The following is a 19,950-nucleotide window of genomic DNA, read 5'->3' as shown; positions in this document are numbered from 1 at the left end:
CGCCGGCACCACCACCAACACTAGCACCACAGCCGCTTCACTTGATCCGTCAGAGGAGTTATTTTCACATCAGTTTGAAGAAATAAGTGATGCGCAACTATTAGTGCCAGAGGATGTAGATAACGGGGATATGTCTCAGTCAGGCAGCATTATACACATGGACGTACATTGTGATGATGATGATGTTGTACCTGCTGCTGCTGCCTTTGCTGAGTTGTCAAGTGAAGCGGCTGATGATGACGATGTGTCTGTGGATGTCACCTGGGTGCCTGCTCGAAGAGCAGAAGAAGAGGGGGAAAGTTCAGATGGGGAGACAGAGAGGAGGAGGAGACGAGTTGGAAGCAGGGGGAGGAGGTCATCGCAAGGAGCTAGTGGCGCAGTCAGACAGCATGTAGATTCGGCACCCGGGGTCAGCCAGACAGCACGCCAATCAACGCAAGCTGTTGCCACCACCAGAATGCCGTCCTTGCAAAGCTCAGCAGTGTGGCATTTTTTTTGTGTGTCTGCCTCTGATATCAGCGATGCCATTTGTAACCTGTGCCAAAAGAAACTGAGTCGTGGGAAGTCCAACACCCACCTAGGTACAACTGCTTTGCGAAGGCACATGATCTCACATCACAAACGCCTATGGGATCAACACATGAGTAAAAGCAGCACACAAACTGAAAGCCACCATCCTCCTCCTGGTCCAGCATCTTCAGCCACGTCAACCACTGCTGTCCTCCATGCCCCCTATCAACAACCCGCCCCTCCGCCTCTCACCTTCAGCAGTTCCTGCTCGTCACCTGCCCACAGTCAGGTGTCTGTGAAGGAAATGTTTGAGCGCAAAAAGCCAATCTCGCAGAGTCACCCCCTTGCCCGGCGTCTGACAGCTGGCTTGTCGGAACTCTTAGCCCGCCAGCTTTTACCATACAAGCTGGTGGAGTCTGAGGCCTTCAAAAAATTTGTCGCTATTGGGACACCGCAGTGGAAGGTACCCGGCCGAAATTATTTTTCACAAAAGGCAATCCCCAACCTGTACTCTATTGTGGAAAAAGAAATCATGTCACGTCTGGCACACAGTGTTGGGGCAAGGGTCCATCTGACCACTGATAGCTGGTCTGCAAAGCACGGTCAGGGCAGGTATATAACGTACACTGCGCATTGGGTAAACCTGCTGGCGGCTGCCAAGCATGGAATGCGTGGCTCTGCTGCAGAGGAGTTGGTGACACCGCCACGACTTGCAGGCAGGCCTGCTGCCACCTCCTCTACTCCTCCTACTCCATCCTCTTTGCTAACCTCCTCGGCTGAGTCCTCTTCTGCTGTTGCGTCTTGCTCCACACCAACTGCACCCCCCCAGCTCCCCAGGGGCTATTCCACATGCCGGATACGACAGTGTCACGCTGTCTTGGGGTTGACTTGCCTGAAAGCAGAGAGTCACACCGGACCAGCACTACTGTCCGCCCTGAATGCACAGGTGGATCAGTGGCTGACCCCACACCAACTGGAGATCGGCAAAGTGGTGTGTGACAACGGGAGCAATTTGTTGGCGGCATTGAATTTGGGCAAGTTGACACATGTGCCGTGCATGGCACATGTGTTGAATCTGATTGTGCAACGTTTTGTGCAGAAGTACCCAGGCTTACAGGACGTCCTCAAGCAGGCCAGGAAGGTGTGTGGCCATTTCAGGCGTTCCTACACGGCCATGGCGCACTTTGCAGATATTCAGCGGCGAAACAACATGCCAGTGAGGCGCTTGATTTGCGACAGCCCGACACGTTGGAATTCAACACTGCTAATGTTCGACCGCCTGCTCCAACAAGAAAAAGCGGTCAACGAGTATTTGTATGACCGGGGTGCTAGGACAGCCTCTGCGGAGCTGGGTATTTTTTTGCCACGCTACTGGACGCTCATGCGCAATGCCTGTAGGCTCATGCGTCCTTTTGAGGAGGTGACAAACCTAGTGAGTCGCACTGAAGGCACCATCAGCGACATCATCCCATATGTTTTTTTCCTGGAGCGTGCCCTGCGAAGAGTGCTGGATCAGGCCGTAGATGAGCGTGAAGAGGAAGAGGAAGAGTTGTGGTCACCATCACCACCACCAGAAACAGCCTTACCATCGATTGCTGGACCTGCGGCAACACTGGAAGAGGAGTGTGAGGAAGAGGAGTCAGAGGAGGAATGTGGCTTTGAGGAGGAGGAACACCAACCACAGCAGGCATCCCAGGGTGCTCGTTGTCACCTATCTGGTACCCGTGGTGTTGTACGTGGCTGGGGGGAAGAACACACCTTCAATGACATCAGTGAGGACGAGGAATTGGACATGAGTAGCTCGGCATCCAACCTTGTCCAAATGGGGTCTTTCATGCTGTCATGCCTGTTGAGAGACCCTCGTATAAAAAGGCTGAAGGAGAACGACCTGTACTGGGTGGCCACGCTACTAGACCCCCGGTATAAGCAGAAAGTCTGTGACATGTTACCCAATTACCGGCAGTCGCAAAGGATGCAGCAGCTACAAAATAAGTTAAAAACTATGCTCTACACAGCGTATAAGGGTGATGTCACAGCACAACGGGAATCCAACAGGGGAAGAGGTGAAAGTAATCCTCCTCCTACCACCACAACCACGCCGGCAAGGACAGGACGCTTTACAGACGTCTTGTTGATGGAGGACATGCGGAGCTTTTTTAGTCCTATGCATCGCCACAGCCCTTCGGGGTCCACCCTCAGAGAACGACTCGACCGACAGGTAGCAGACTACCTTGCCTTAACTGCAGATATCGACACTCTGAGGAGCGATGAACCCCTTGACTACTGGGTGTGCAGGCTTGACCTGTGGCCTGAGCTATCCCAGTTTGCCATTGAACTTCTGGCCTGCCCCGCTTCAAGTGTGCTGTCAGAAAGGACCTTCAGCGCAGCAGGAGGTATTGTCACTGAGAAGAGAAGTCGCCTAGGTCAAAAAAGTCTTGATTACCTCACGTTTATTAAGATGAATGAGGCATGGATCCCGAAGGGACTGACAGTGGGGGATGCATTTGACTAAAAAAGGCCTGGTGATGACTGAGATGCCTTGGCCTAAAAATGGTCCACACGCTGCTGTATATAATCATTCTCTGCATGCCGGATGACTTACGTGACGTCTCCGCCACCAACTACGGTTCAAGCAGCAATGTTTTAGTGCACTTTCTGCCTTAAAACCTCAATTTTTCAGGCCGCTGCTACAGCAGCGGCTGCAACAATACCTACTTTTTCATGCATGTGTACATGCCTAATTTTTCTGGCCTCTGGTGCTACACTGTGGCTGCAAAAAAACAAAAAACAAAAAAAAAGGCACATACATGTGTCAATTCCCCTTCGTGATCGTTACCTTGTCGTGGTGAAGGGGCTTGCGTATCACAATGAAGCGATCACCTCTAGGATTGTGTTGGCACACCCCAGATGATAAGGTCGTTGCTTCATTGTGTACAGACCAAAAGCGATCCGCAGGATAATTTTTCATAAAAAAAAACATTCATTTTCTTTCATTCTTTCTGCGGAGCTGGGTATTTTTTGGCCGCGTTACTGAATGCTCATGAACAATGGCTGTAGGCTCATGCGTCCTTTTGCGGAGATGACAACCCTGGTGGTCAGTCGAACCCAAGGCAACATCATCGACCTCATCCCATATGCGTTTTTTCTGGAGCGTGCCCTGCGAAGAGTACTGGATCAGGCTGTAGATGAGCATGAAGAGGAAGAGTTGTGGTCCTCATCACCACCAGAAGCAGCCTTGTCGTTGTCAATTGCTGGACCTGTGGCAACGCAGAGAGAGGAGTCTGAAGAAGAGAAGTCAGAGGAGGAAGGTGGCTTTGAGGAGGTGGAATACCAGCCACAGCAGGCGTCCCAGGGGGCTTGTTCTCACCTTTCGGGGACCCTTGGTGTTGTATGTGGCTGGGTGGAGGAAGAGACCTTCAATGATGTCAGTGAGGACAAGGAACGGGACATGGCTAGCTTGGTATCCAACCTTGTGCAAATTGGGAGTTTGCGGTTGTGCAAATGGACTGACTGACTGTTAAACGGGGAGTTTGGTCTGTCAGAGTTTGGTCTGTCACTGTGAAGCGGGCAACGGGCGTAACCCTTACACTACTTGACCGATAAAACATCATACCTGATCGTATTCACACACTGGATGTTTTAGTGCTGGTTTACACTGCCGCTACCACTAAAGTAGCGTCGCTTCCAGTGCGACTTTGGCGCGACTTAGCGCGACTTTGGCGCGACCTCATCGCGAGGTGACTTTTTATTTGGCCAATCACAATATCATGTTTTGTTACCGTCACCTAATTTCCTTTTCCTGTTTTTTGTTTTACATATTTCCCCATGTGTGCAGTGTTGTCTGTGTCATAGCTCAACTGATAGGCATGTTTGCCTTGGCATATCATATTTCAGCTTGCCAGAAAGAAAAAAAGACAGCTGGAAAGACACTGCATTAGTTTTCTACTAAAAATCATAAGAAAAATGCTGTTTTTTTTGGGTTGTGGACATACTACAGAGCTGAAACTTGACAGGTACACTTTTTAGACCCCCCAGACACTAAATACAAAAAATGACATGCCTGCCTAAAAAAATGCCCGATAAATGCCTGCAAGAGAAAAAGACAGCCGCAGAGAAGCCGTATTCCTGAAAATATAAGAAAAATGCTGTTTTTTAGGGGTTCTGGACATGCTACAGATCTGAAACTTGACAGGTACACTTTTGTGACCCCCCAGACACTAAATACAAAAAATGACATGCCTGCCTAAAAAAATGCCCGATAAATGCCTGCAAGAGAAAAAGACAGCCGCAGAGAAGCCGTATTCCTGAAAATATAAGAAAAATGCTGTTTTTTAGGGGTTCTGGACATGCTACAGATCTGAAACTTGACAGGTACACTTTTGTGACCCCCCAGACACTAAATACAAAAAATGACATGCCTGCCTAAAAAAATGCCCGATAAATGCCTGCAAGAGAAAAAGACAGCCGCAGAGAAGCCGTATTCCTGAAAATATAAGAAAAATGCTGTTTTTTAGGGGTTCTGGACATGCTACAGAGCTGAAACTTGACAGGTACACTTTTGTGACCCCCCAGACACTAAATACAAAAAATGACATGCCTGCCTAAAAAAATGCCCGATAAATGCCTGCAAGAGAAAAAGCCAGCCGCAGAGAAGCCGTATTCCTGAAAATATAAGAAAAATGCTGTTTTTTAGGGGTTCTGGACATGCTACAGAGCTGAAACTTGACAGGTACACTTTTTAGACCCCCCAGACACTAAATACAAAAAATGACATGCCTGCCTAAAAAAATGCCCGATAAATGCCTGCAAGAGAAAAAGCCAGCCGCAGAGAAGCCGTTTTCCTGAAAATATAAGAAAAATGCTGTTTTTTAGGGGTTCTGGACATGCTACAGAGCTGAAACTTGACAGGTACACTTTTGTGACCCCCCAGACACTAAATACAAAAAATGACATGCCTGCCTAAAAAAATGCCCGATAAATGCCTGCAAGAGAAAAAGCCAGCCGCAGAGAAGCCGTATTCCTGAAAATATAAGAAAAATGCTGTTTTTTAGGGGTTCTGGACATGCTACAGAGCTGAAACTTGACAGGTACACTTTTTAGACCCCCCAGACACTAAATACAAAAAATGACATGCCTGCCTAAAAAAATGCCCGATAAATGCCTGCAAGAGAAAAAGCCAGCCGCAGAGAAGCCGTATTCCTGAAAATATAAGAAAAATGCTGTTTTTTAGGGGTTCTGGACATGCTACAGAGCTGAAACTTGACAGGTACACTTTTTAGACCCCCCAGACACTAAATACAAAAAATGACATGCCTGCCTAAAAAAATGCCCGATAAATGCCTGCAAGAGAAAAAGACAGCCGCAGAGAAGCCGTATTCCTGAAAATATAAGAAAAATGCTGTTTTTTAGGGGTTCTGGACATGCTACAGAGCTGAAACTTGACAGGTACACTTTTTAGACCCCCCCAGACACTAAATACAAAAAATGACATGCCTGCCTAAAAAAATGCCCGCTAAATGCCTGCAAGAGAAAAAGCCAGCCGCAGAGAAGCCATATTCCTGAAAATATAAGAAAAATGCTGTTTTTTAGGGGTTCTGGACATGCTACAGAGCTGAAACTTCACAGGTACACTTTTTAGACCCCCCAGATGCTAAATCCAAAGAAATTTTTTATTTTTATTTTTTTTTAATTTTTCCAATAATTGGCTCTCTATCAAAAAATTATAATTTTTAAGAACTTTTTTTTGCGTGATCCCTCTCCGGCATGCCACAGTCCAGGTGTTAGTCCCCTTGAAACAACTTTTCCATCACTATTGTGGCCAGAAAGAGTCCCTGTGTGTTTTAAAATTCGCCTGCCTATTGAAGTCTATGGCGGTTCGCCCGGTTCGCCGGTTCGCGAACATTTGCCGATGTTCGCGTTCGCCGTTCGCGAACCGCGAATTTTAGGTTCGCGACATCACTACATGTGACTTGGTTTACTTATGGTTATTTCATGCAAGGCAACTTGTGTTTTGGGTCTACAAATATCATAAGATATCATGAGTTATCATGGGTCTGATTTATATCAGTTTCTACTACCTACTACAGAGTTTATTATTCAACTTACCATATGTCACATATAACGCATGCTTATGAGGATCACGAAGGACTTTTGTACAATGCTCTGTTTCACACTGTGCACCACACAGAGAGACCATGCCCATTACAAGAAGGGCAGGTAGAAGGAATTCCTGTAAACATCAAGACATCTGTTAAAGCTATAATTAGTCTTCTATCATAATTGTTAGCATCATTCACAATATATTTACTAATTAGATACCTTTAGGGTCCATTCTACTGCAAGGTTTGCATTGAGCACAGGTAAACGCATGTGCATTGACATAAGCTGGCATACTGCATTGCGGTGCATTGTATTTTATTTATTGAAAATTCTTTTTACTAAGATTTTCACATCATACGAAAGTATAAAACAATACAACCTTAAAGGCAGAGTAAGTAAGGATACACCACCTAAGGCGAAGTGCCCAGGTTGTGATACAGTATCTAGACTAGTCATGAAACAACTCTTTAAAATGAGAAAAATAGAAAAATACCTCCCTCAATCCTCCCTCCCTAGTCCCACCCTCAACCCAAACCAGCTCGACTCACAACTGGAAAGATACAAATATGATCAACTTTCAGGATGTAAAGTGCACCAGATGTCTTGAATATGTGTGTAGGGGCCATTTCACTATGAGCCCTCCCATCTTTTGTATTAAAAGGCATGTGTCCCACCCAACCAGGTCTGCAGCTAATATGGACTATCCAGCTCTGTCATTATATCTCAAGATATAATTCCTGATGTAGGTTACTACCTCACAGTAGATGTTGAGTTAAGCCATGACTGTCATACTTTATCAATTTTTTTTTCCACATCCCCTGGATATATATATGTTGCCCTATAGAATGGTATCATGGAGTTTACCAGTCCCTTCCAAAAAAGAGATGGAGGGGGCTAACTGTTTTTTTCCAGTGCAGAAGTATGGCTTTCCTTCTATAAAACAGCAGAATATTTATGAGAGTTCTATGTGCAACAGATGGCACCACCTCCTCCACCAAGCCCAGCAGACAAACCCTGGCTGAGAGTGGAACAGGAACCATCAGTACCTCAGAGGCACAGGAAGTGACCTCAGTCCAGAAATTCTGGTTCTGAGGGCACTCCCCAAAAATATGATCTGCATTGGCAGGAGAAGTAGAACAATGCCAGCACCCCACTGAAGAGGTAGGATAGATTTTTGCTAATCTATCTGGGGTGTAGTAAATACTGTGGAGAAATTTGAATTGAATTAGCCTGTCCCTGGATGTTACTAGGTGATTGAAACGTTTTTCCTAGAGGTCGTCCCAGTCTTCTCCCTGAATAGCTGGTATCTCTGCTGTCCATCTTTCCCTACATTTAGTCACAGCAGTCGGGGTCTTTTTGAATAGTTCTTTATAAACAACCGAGAGAGTTTTGACCAGGTCTTCATCTGATAACAAGTCCTCCAGATCCAATGGTAGGATCTCCACCTTCATCTCATGGAATTGGCTATTAAAAGCAAGGCTTAGTTGAAGAAATCTAAACAGGTGGGAGTTGGGTCATGTCTCCCCTTCAGTTGGTCAAATGTTAAGAGATCCCCTTCCCTAGTGATGTCTCCCAGGGTCTTGATACCTCTGGTTGCCCAGATCACAGGGTCGGGCATAGAGTAAAAATTTGACGGAGTAGCATTCTTGCAAAGGGGTTGGATGGTGACATGCCATTATAGCTCGGGCATGCCAGTTTGGTCGCCATTGCCCATGCTCTAATGGTGGCTTTCATAGTCAGGGTTAAGGGAAGATCAGACCTTAGGCCTCTGTATAGTGCCAGCCTCAGACTCTCATATGACCCAAGCTGTGCAGCCTCCAGTACTGTGGCTGAGTCCCCATCATCTGTCCTTAGCCAGCATCTTGCAAACACCATCTGTCCCGCCAGGTAATATTTTTGCCAATCCAACAATGCCAATCCTCCCTGGCCCCAGGGCTCTTGCAGAACCCTAAGTCCTATGCGAGATGATCCAGGAGACCAGAGAAAAGATCCAATAATACTATCTAGCTTCCTTAAGAATGATTTGGGTGCCCAAATTGGGGATTGTTGCAAGAAGTACAATATAACTGGCAATGCCCTAATTTTGAGAAGACGTATTCTCCCCAACAATGACAAGGGAAGTTTTTTTCAAGCCTGTATATTTTGTTGAAGTTGTATTATCAGTGGGAGAAGGTTTAAAGTAAGGTAGTCTTTAACTCAAGTGGTAATTTGGACACCCAGATAAGTGGGGGAGGTAACCCACTGTAGTGGAAGGTTGGAGTCTACCATTCCTGTATGTCAGCTGGTTCAAACGCCCTTTGCCATTATAGCAGAAACTCAACAAAATAGAACAAAAATGCCTGGTATGCAACTTCATCCCAAAAACCAAACAAATAATCTTATGGAGGTCCAAACGTTGATCACAACAGTTCGGCAGTATCAAGGTCTTATCTTGCCTTCCTGTTGGCAGCCATCTTGGACATATGCAGACTGCCTTCTCTTATAAACTCTGTTTGCATCATTACTTGCATGCTGCCTGGACATCGCTCAGTGATGATGTTGCACACCTAACTATTTATATCACCTGATGACTTGTAGTCCTTGCCCTTGTGTTTGTGCTCCAAGGTGCATCACAGCTAGCAGTCTTCTGTTCTTCTGTTCTCCGTGTTCCTCCGTGCATGACTTGGCTTGGCTGACGACTTTCCTGGCTCTTGATCCTGCATCTGCTTATGTATCTGCATCAGCAGACGACCCGGCATCAGCTGAATACCTACGTCTGGACTCGACCATGGCTTGAATGACTACCCACTTCCAGACTCGATCCCGGCTTTGATAACTACCTGCTTCTGGACTTGACCCTGGCTGTTCCTGATTTTGCTGCTCTCTTTTGCTGTGCATTTATTGTTGTTGCCCTAATACACTGCTTTATTTTACCTGCATCTTCGTGTGGTCTGGTTTCCTGGCACCCTGACAGGTAGTTCCAGATGACTGTTTCACATCTTGAATGGGAGACTCCAGCATAGTCAGGTTTAGTGCTAGTACCTGGTCATGGTAAACCACCATTGTTAAGGTACTGTTTGCATGTATGGTATGGAGGAGAATAGGTTGCAGCAGAGAAGACAAGGTATGTATAGAGCCACCATAGTGTGGACATTCAACTTTTTGGAGAGTATACACCCGTCCCCAGAAGCGGATAAGGAAACGTAAAGTCAATAGATAGACCAGCTAAGGGCTCCCTTGTTGCAAGCAACTGGGGAGGTTGAACAGGTGTCAGTGTTCTTTGTCCAGCCACTTAGAGGCCTCCAGTGGACTGTCAAAAAATGTTACTGACCCTTTTTTTTTTTGTAGCACAAAGCTTGCTGTTGTATAACATGCTGTATTTGATGTCCTTCTCCCTCAGTTGCCTCCGGACCTCTGTAAAAGAACGTTGCTTCTTCTGCCTTTCTGCTGAGAAATCAGGGAACAACATTATGTGTGCATTTTCAAATTGATGATCCTGGTGTTTCCTTGCCTCAGATAGAAGCAGGTCCCATCCCTGAAATGTATAAATGGGACCAGAATGGGCCTTGGGGGAGGGATGGGGGCTACAGGGGATCTAGCACCTGTGGGAACACAGAGGGCACTCTCTACCACATACGTAGGTGGGAGATCTTCCATGGAAAATAACTGCTTAAAGAACTGTCCTTTAGCCCCTTCTGGCAGCCCCACCACCCTGATATTATTCCATCTCTGTCTATCTTCAGCATCATCAGCCCTTTGCTGGAATGACCTCACCAGACCCTTTAGTTCAGAAAGCTGAGTGCCATGGGAATGGGTATTATCTTCAATCTTGGATATCCTATCTTCTGCTGATGTGAGGCGACCCCTGATTTTATCCAGACCATGTCTGATTAAAGTACATTCAGGAGCTAAATAGTCAATGCGGGTCATAAGTGCGGCCTTACATGCATCTATAGAAAGGAAAGAACAACTGCGCTAATCCAAAAATAAAAGCAGCAACCTCAAGTGAGACTAGCACCCAAAAAATGTCCAATATAAAAATAAGTTGCGCTGTGGATGATGTGTACAAGTTGATTGTATGGTGAAGTTGAAAAAAATCCGAATAATGTCCAGAGATATGGAAACAAAATCGGGTAACTTGTGCAGGTACCGCTTACCGGAAATATGATAAATAAAAGCCCATCAGTATAATTCCAATACGACCCAGGAGTAGGATCCAGGTGGGCTACCAGGTTCCAACGCGGATCCCAAAATGAAAAGGAAAAACAGCAGATGCACCAAAAAGGGGGGGATTTGCCCCAATAGGACAGCAGCTTACCACAAGGATGAGTATGGAGAGCTTATAGGTAACTGGATAGATGTGACTCGAACATGCAAGCAAGTGGGGGAAACACCTCTGGTAGATAAACACCCTTACCGACTCCTGATGATATGGAGGCAGGAAGGATATGGAGGGAACCAATCCGGTGTGTCTCCTCACTCAAATAGGGAACTCAGATAGACGGTGATGGATCAACCATGGATAATGCAAAATATATGGAAAACGCCATAGTGTAAAACCCACGGATGTATTTATTAATAAAAAATATAGTAATGCACTTACAAACAGTCAGATGATTTAGGCCAAATGCAGAGAGGAAAAAAGCCGCCGGCCGGACGGCTCCGCTCGCCCGTCCCTCGTGGACAGCAACGTGTAGGTGACGTCAGCACGCCGTGACCTGACGCGTTTCATCAAAGATGATATTCTCAAAGGTACGGGCGGCGTGCTGACGCCACCTATTAATAGCCATAGTGGTGATTAGATCGATGACCAGAAGTTCCCTAACCGCCATCTTGGTTGAGGTAACCCGGAACCGGAAGTTGCCTACACGGTCCAGTAAACTCAATGAAAATACAGCAAACAAGGTGATCCCGTGTAGCCCGGAACCGGAAATTGTGCAAAACCCAGCACTGAGGGGGGTCAGGACCAACAGGATGTAAACAACATAAGAAATAACCTAATAGGAAGACCCACACCCGTAGGGGTTAGGCCGACCACTGAATGGTATAAAGTAAAATAAATCAAAAATAATTGAAATATTGAATATTGAATAGATCCAACATAGTCGTTGCACTAATTGAATAGTAAAACAAACTATAAATCAAATTTGTGCATAAATTGAATATATAGACAGGAACAATAAAAAGTATAAAAATTATATATTATATATAATGTGTTAAAATAAATGGGAAATTCCGGTGATGGATTCTGACCCCAAAAGAAATTGTACAATGTTTATAAACCCTGTTATGAATTGTAAAACCAATTAGAATATCCGTAACAGGCATCCAAAGATAAAATAGAAAAATAAAACAGTAACACATAACTAGTAGGATTACAGTAACATTCTATGAAGTCTTGAAGGGCATATGAAGATAACAATAAGATAACCTCTGGACATAATAATAAATTGTGGATTGGCACACTGATGGCACATGCCAGACGGACAAGATATAATCTACCACCTTATGTAGACTAAGAATTGTCGATGAATGCATTGATTTCTGTATCTACATTTAAACCAAAAGGCGTGTAGGTCTTGGCCCTATAGATCCATGCCATTTCAAGACGGGAGATACCTCTAGTATGAGGCTCCCCCCTCCAGTGTGGGGTGAACCTATCGATTCCAAGAAACAGCGTATTCCTAGGGTCACTGTTGTGGGCCTGTGCGTAATGCTTGGAGACAGAGTGCTTCGGAAACGCTTTCCTAATATTAGCTACATGTTCATTAAGTCTAACATTAAGGGGGCGTTTAGTCCTGCCGATGTATTGGTAACCGCATGGACATTGAAGCAAATATACCACTCCTTTAGTGGTACAGGAGATGAAGGGGTCAATATCAAATGATTTCCCCATGCTTTGGGAAGTGAAGGATTTGGTGTTACGCTTTTTCACAGAGTTAAGTGAACAGATTTGACACCTATTGCATCTAAAGTACCCTGTAAGTTGATCTAGGAAAGTGGCCCTAGGTTTAGGGGGCTCCAGTACGTTGGGGGCTAGATGATGCCTCAAAGAAGATGCACCCTTAAAAATAACTTTGGGCCTATCAGGTAAGGTGGTTCCCAGAACTGGGTCATTGTTTAGAATATGCCAATGACGACGGATAAGATTTTTTATAGTCATATGTTGGCTAGAAAAAGAAGTAATAAAGGGTGCAATGGTCGAATTAGATGCACTATCGACATTCTCTACCTTCTTGGGTTTTAACAGTTGTGCCCTGTCTAGTTGTTGAACTTCTGTGAGTGTCTCTTGAAGGAACTCATAATTATACCCCTTTTCCTGAAATCTTTTGGTCAAAACATCTGCTTGGGACAAAAACTCCTGGTGGTTAGAGCAATTTCTCCTAATACGGAGGTATTGCCCCTTCGGTACCGCCTTTAGCCATGGGTCATAGTGGCAGCTATCCACAGGGATATAGGAGTTTCTGTCTGTTGATTTAAAATATGTAGATGTTGTAAAAACGTCATCCTTAATTGATATTGTTATATCAAGAAAGTTGATGTTAGATTGGCTGCACTCATAATTGAAATGTATACCCCTTGAATTAGTATTGAGCTCCTCCATAAATGAAGTTAAGTCATGGTGATGGCAATCCCAGAGGAGGAGGACATCCTCAATATACCTGGCCCACAGCATCAGCTGAGGCCTATGATGGGCATAGATGACGTCCTCCTCCCACTGGGCCATGAACAAGTTGGCAAGGGAGGGCGCGTACTTAGCCCCCATTGCAACTCCTGTTATTTGGCGATAAAACCTCCCATCAAACCAAAAATAGTTATGATGGGTGGCATACTCCAAAAGTCTCATAATGAAAGAGATTTGTAGAGTGGGTATTTGAGAGTCTCTATTCAGAAACATTCTCACTGCATCTAGACCAAGATGGTGCGGTATGACAGTGTAAAGAGAGGATACATCTGCCGTTACCATCCTTAAGTTGGCAGTAGGGATCAGTCCAGATAACAGATTAAGAATCTGAGTCGTATCCTTGACATACTATGGAGTCCTCTGGACTAGGGGCTGCAAATAAGAATCAATGTACTTCCCCACCCGGGACGTCACAGAGTCTATGCCACTGACAATGGGGCGACCCGGGGGGGAAGTCAGACTCTTATGCATTTTAGGGAGGCAATATATGACAGGCGTACGAGGGCATTTCGGAACAAGATAGGATTTCTCCTTCTTATTTAGTATGCCCAACTCATGACCTTCTTCTACGATATTAACCAACACCTTTTTATATTTAGTCTTAGGGTCGGAAGGGAGTAGGGTATAGGTCTGAACATCACTTAATAACCTATTCATTTCCACCATATAGTCTTCCCTATCAAGGACGACTATTCCCCCACCCTTGTCTGCCGGCCTAATTACTAGATTTTTTTATTGCATAGAGAATCTAGTCCTATTTGTAGGTCACTGGGCAAGGAGGTTTTGTGGACCTGAATACGGTCTAAATCTCTTAGTATCACGTCTCTAAAAACCTTTAAAGACGGTGCTAGAGACCCAGGCGGGTTGAATACTGAAGCATTGGATAACCCTGAGTGTTGATACTGTCGGGGTTCAATGCATTGTTGTCCTATGGGGTTACTCATAATATGCCGTTTGACACTCATCTTCCTCACAAATTTATGGACGTCCATATAAGTTTGGAACTTATTTAGACGTTGTGGTGGTGCAAATTTTAAGCCCTTATCCAGAATGCGTATTTCAGCTTTATTAAGTGTTACTTTGCTGAGGTTAAAAATTCCTGCACCTTCTACGTCTTTGATTTCTTTTGATTTGTTGCGCCTCCCTCCTCTACATCCTCTTGGGGGTCAGCGGGCCTTTTGATGCCTTGGTTGGCCTTGGGAAAACCCCAACCCGGATAGCTCTGTCCAGCGAACATCTTTGTACTGGAGCTATCTGAGGCCACATCCCTTGAAATAGAAGCATTGATCTGTGTTTGGGGAGTTGCCCCCTCATTAGATGCTTCATTATGTCTTAGGGGATAAAATCTATTGTTGACCGGAACATTGTAATGATAATTCCCAGGTCTATTAGGGGGTATACCTTTGTTATGTTCATGAGAATCCCTTTCAGGCCCTGGCGGACGATTATAAGATGGATCATACCAGTGTGAATTAGGTCTCGGAGGACTATAGTATGGCCGTCTATGCGGTGAACGATAATGTTCTCGTTCGGGACCATATGGATGGGGATAGTAGTAACCAGATTCACCATAATTATCAGGACCCCTCCTCCACTGGGGAGTGTTGGGATAATCAAATTGTCCATACCCTCCATAGGGATTACGATCACGCCCTCGCTGCCAATCATTGTGTTGCCCTTGCCCAGGGAAATTAGTGTTATTTTTAGGTTGATTAGTGATCGGTTTGTTGTTAGCCGAATTAGGTCCTCTATGGGGTGATTTGAATGAGGGGCGTCTACCATTGGGTCGGGTTCCTTTTTTGTTGGGTTTGGGAACATTATTTGTAGGTTGAGGTGGACCATTAAAGGCAACCCTGGGCGGGTTAGTGGATAGCTCCATCCCCTCCTCAGGTGGCACCAATTCACCCAACAACTTTTTTTGCCATTCAAAAACAGCACCCGATTGGTAATCCTGTACATCACGGTTAAATTTTTTCCGTTTCTTAATCTTTTGTTCCCTTTCCTCTTTCTCAAGATATTTCAATAGGTCTGCAGAGGCAGACTTATATGCCTCACTAGTCATATGGGGAACAAGTTTTTCTTTAACTAATTTAATTTCACCATCAAGCCTGGATAGTTTGGCACTTTTCCGGGCTGAGAGAAATTTTAGAAAACTGACACCAGCTTCATTAAAGTACTTGTGCCAGTCTTCTAGTTCCACTTCATCTGATTGTGGACATACCTCCCACCTCAAACTCCTTGGGACCATAGATCTTTTCACATAGCTTTCGAGAAAGGCTATGTCCCATTGAGTATGTATTTCTGATACCATCAGATTTTTTAATCTCATGAAAAGGCCACTCATATCTGTGTCATCAGCTGTGAATGTTTCAAAGACCCCATCAGTATTGACCACTTTAGAGGCCCTGTACTCGAATATGTCCATGGATAAGCCGCAAATTGAAAGTCAAACAAGAATATATAGAAAGGAAAGAACAACTGCGCTAATCCAAAAATAAAAAAATGCATCTATAGCTTCTAAGATGGGTTTTGTGATGGCTTCTGAGTCTGCTTCCTGTTCCCCGGATGGGAAGGAAGGTGTCTCATGCAGCGCCGTGTCTATTACCTACTCCATCCTCATGGCTGGCTGACCGGAGCGCTGTAAAGAAGATGCTGGCACCAATATGTCAGAGGCGGAGTTGAGGCCTTTGCCACGAGAGGAGCTAGTCTGCCGCTGATCGAGTGGCGCCTTCCCCTCAGTTTTGAAAGCAGTTGACGGCATCCCCTGAGTGTTAGAAGCCTTTGCTGCAAATTTGGTGGTGAAATTCTCTGAGTAATTAGGTACAAGTAGCAAATTATTGCAGGAGGATAGCGGAGCTCCGGGGGAAGCACGTCCTGCCATGATCACATCTGGTAACGTCCCGTGGTGTATTGTATTTTAACATGCACTTTACAACTCACTTCTTGAAACATGCAAAGGGTCTATGACATGGCAGAGAAACCACATTTCTGCTAGCCTGCTGTTTTTCCTTGTGCATTGATGTGTGCGCTTTATCTTTTGCTGCCTTGTGTTTGGAAGAAAAAAAAAAAGTAGAGCGGGAAGGGGCCATCCCCAAAATGTTCAAACAAAGATGGGAGCATAAAATTGTCCAAAATGTCTTGGTATGCAGAGTTCCCTTCACTCAAACTAAGGGGCCAAGCTCAACCCCTGAAAAACAACCCCACACCATAATCCCCCCTCCACCAAATGATTTGGACCAGTGCACAAAGCAAGGTCCATAAAGACATGGATAAGCAAGTTTGGGGTGGAGGAACTTGACTGGCCTGCACAGAGTCCTGACCTAATGCCGATAAAACACCTTTGGGATGAATTAGAAAGGAGACTGCAAGCCAGGCCTTCTCATCCACATCAGTGCCTGACCTCACAAATGCGCTTCTGGGAGAATAGTCAAACATTCCCATGGACACACTCCTAAACCTTGTGGACAGCCTTCCCAGAAGAGTTAAAGCTGTTATAGCTGCAAAGGGTGGGCCAACTCAATATTGAACCCTACGGACTAAGACTGGGATGCCATTAAAGTTCATGTGCATGTAAAGGCAGGCATCCCAATACATTTGGTAATATAGTGTATCTGCTGTGAACGGACCCTTAAAGTGTAGTTCCCCTTTTTCAGCCAAATTCGGATAACACCTAGTTTATTTGTTAAATGTTCACATAGCATATTTTATTTTTTTTCTTTAATTACTGTTACCTTTTTAAATGCTTCTCACTTGCTTAAAATTCCTTATGTGCTCTCCTTGCTCTGTAATGATTGTGATAGGGCTGTGGAGCAATGTGTAACATAATTAACCCTGTCTGTATTGTGTTTGCAGTTCTTCATTATCAGCTACAAACTAGATTTGAACACTGTCTGTCCTAAAAACTTAGAAATCGCCCTCCCGCATTGTCTGTTAGTGATACTACAAATTTCTTGTACAACTTTTAGATCTATGTTATCTATCTATCTATCTATCTATCTATCTATCTATCTATCTATCTATCTATCTATCTATCTATCTATCTATCTATCTATCTATCTATCTATCTATCTATCTATCTATCTATCTATCTATCTATCTATCTATTAGATCTATCAAAACCATATAATATGAGGTTAAACCTGGACACTTTCAAATTGTATGGAGTCAGGCAGGCCCCTGCACTACATAATTGAAGGTAAATCTAAAGGAAATTGAACAACAAAAATTGTATGAAGTGTATCCATCTTTAGATCGTCTAGAAATGAATCAGCTATGACACCTTTTCCTTAGATCTAGTACACACGGGCCAAATGTCAGTCGGCATCGACCAGTTCAGTAGAAACCAGCCAACATTCTGCCCGCGTGTACTGTTGAAGGGTCATGAAAGCTCATGACCAAAAAAGGTCTACCGATCGGTGCTGACCGGAGTGTTCTGACAGGGGGGCCATCCCCTTGTCAGAACACAATAGCTCAGCCGGGGAGATCGCTGTACCAACATCAGATTGCTAGCACAGCGGCTCTGAGCTGAATTGTCAGTGTCTTTTCATTCAACCCGCTGGGCAGAACGAAAAAAAAAAAAAAGTAGTGTGTACGAGGCTTTAGAAACATCTAGAAAGTAAGAAATATATATATTTTTTGATATGCTGTGTGACCGGGAACATGGAACAAACATATAGCAGAGTATTCTTAAATTTGACGTGCATAAGTGGAAGCACCCTTTAAGTGATTAAAGTCAGAGATTTGTCATAAATTAGGAGTTAAAATTATATCCTTCATTATCTTACTTTAACTAAAGTTGCAATCTTTAAACACTTATTAGGCCCCTTCCTCAGAAATTGTACAGTTCGGAACACCACATATTTATTTACAGGGTTACAAAGAAACAGAGAAATAGAAAAATTTATAAAAATGATTTAAAAGTTAGGTTTAAAGAACATTACCAAGATTGCATAAGTCAAAATCAAGCCTAAAAGTGCAGAATATTTTCTTTCAGTTAATATCATAACTAATCTTACAGGATAATTAAATGTTACAAAAATGGGGGGTTGATGCAGAGATGTGCCAAACCAACCTGAAATCCCTTCCCCAAACTTATTCATGGAAGAAGCGAAAAACAGTGTCCCTGGGGAATTTGGGTGGACCAACCCAAATTCCCCAGGGACACTGTTTTTCGCTTCTTCCATGGATAATTAAATGTTAGGGGCAGAAAGCTCCATGGGTCACCTTTCCCTCCTTTGCGAGGCAAACCAATTATTCCTTTAGGTTGGTCACTTAGGGCAGAGTTTTTTTTCTTACTAAGGAGGAAGAAACTTTGTGTTCCAAAATTGTGCCTATCTTTTAAATCTTTTTGGACCAAATCAAAATGTACTCTATGTAATTTAAAAGTATAATCATTCCATCCCTACTCATGAACCTAAATTACCATTAATAAAGAGTTCTACTAATGCTGTGATATTTCCTCAAATAGGTTAGGGAATGGTCAAGACACCACTGTGTTTTTTTTCTGCCCCATCAAGGTGATTTCCCATCACCTCCAGTCTTGCATATTCAGGCATAGGAAGTAAGAAGAGATCCCCCTAAACCAAGGGGATATCCCCTTTTAGAAAGTTGTCACCAGAACAGGTATCCCAATTTTCAATTTCCCCTCGCCATGTGTTCCGGCGACAGCTCAAAAAATCTGATCTTCCGTCACTTTCTGTATCAGAGACAGTGGTCATCAAGGCCATTAATTAGGGTGAACCTCTGCAGCAGAGATATATAGTAGTAAAAATTACACAGAGTTTCTAACCTGTCCACATTATATCCAAAATGAAAAAAAAAAATTTGGGCTTTGCATGCATTTTAATTAGCTCCATAAAATACATCTTGTGTTGAAATGTAAAGATTAGGGGCCCAATTCCAATTTTGAACTTTACCCAAATGCTTGTGGTTTTTATGCATTTCTAACGCTTTAAATATTTGTTGTTTTGTATTGTTTAGGCTTTTGAGCAAACATGCTGCCAAAGTACAAATGGGTCCTTAATCAGGTTTAAAAGGTTTTGAAAGTCCAGGAGAGTCTTCTTTGTCCTAAGTCCGCATATATTTTAATGTATCTATCTATCTATCTATCTATCTATCTATCTATCTATCTATCTATCTATCTATCTATCTATCTATCTATCTATCTATCTATCTATCTATCTATCTATCTATCTATCTATCTATCTCTCTATCTCTCTATCTCTATATATATATATATTATATACCGCTATATATTAATGCTGGTCATTTCAAAACGTGTACCTTTTTTATAAAATGGCCAAACACTTCAAAACCCTCAATTATAACATGTGATACTGCCTTTTATAATATCAGATACTAAATTAGACTTACCATTGTTGGTGTTGTCTCTATTGGTCAATGGCTAGTGCAGAAAAGATGTGCTTTCATTATTTATATACTGGCCAAGGGCCATGTGACTCTAAAGGCTATAATAATAATACATTACTAATGCCTCCGTACTATTCATTGGATGATTGTCTCTGCCAGAATTGTGAATTATATATGGATAGTCCTAACAAAACACTGAAATGGGCTGTAGCACAGTTAGTTGTTGTTATCTCTCAGGAATTGGCACGCAAATAATGTGCAAATATTCAGAAACCTGGGACATGAGTAGTTTGCATAGTATGATTGTA

General features: G+C 43.8%; 1 pseudogene across 1 annotated transcript in view; it reads right to left on the bottom strand.

The window, feature by feature from the left end:
* LOC309563697 (beta-microseminoprotein-like) overlaps positions 1-19,702 on the bottom strand; it is a 40,702-nt pseudogene extending 21,000 nt beyond the window's left edge. Inside the window, exons 1-2 of the transcript XR_014226216.1 lie at positions 19,646-19,702; positions 6,616-6,739 (exon numbers count right to left, since the gene is read on the bottom strand). The product of XR_014226216.1 is annotated as a beta-microseminoprotein-like (transcript). The remainder of the gene's footprint in view (positions 1-6,615; positions 6,740-19,645) is intronic.
* Positions 19,703-19,950: the final 248 nt, after the last annotated feature.

The sequence above is a fragment of the Pelophylax lessonae genome, assembly GCF_965119305.1.
Source record: "Pelophylax lessonae genome assembly, chromosome: 9".
Lineage (NCBI taxonomy): Eukaryota > Metazoa > Chordata > Amphibia > Anura > Ranidae > Pelophylax > Pelophylax lessonae.
The sequence above is the reverse complement of the archived record's forward strand: the minus strand, read 5'-3'. Positions and strand labels throughout refer to the sequence as shown.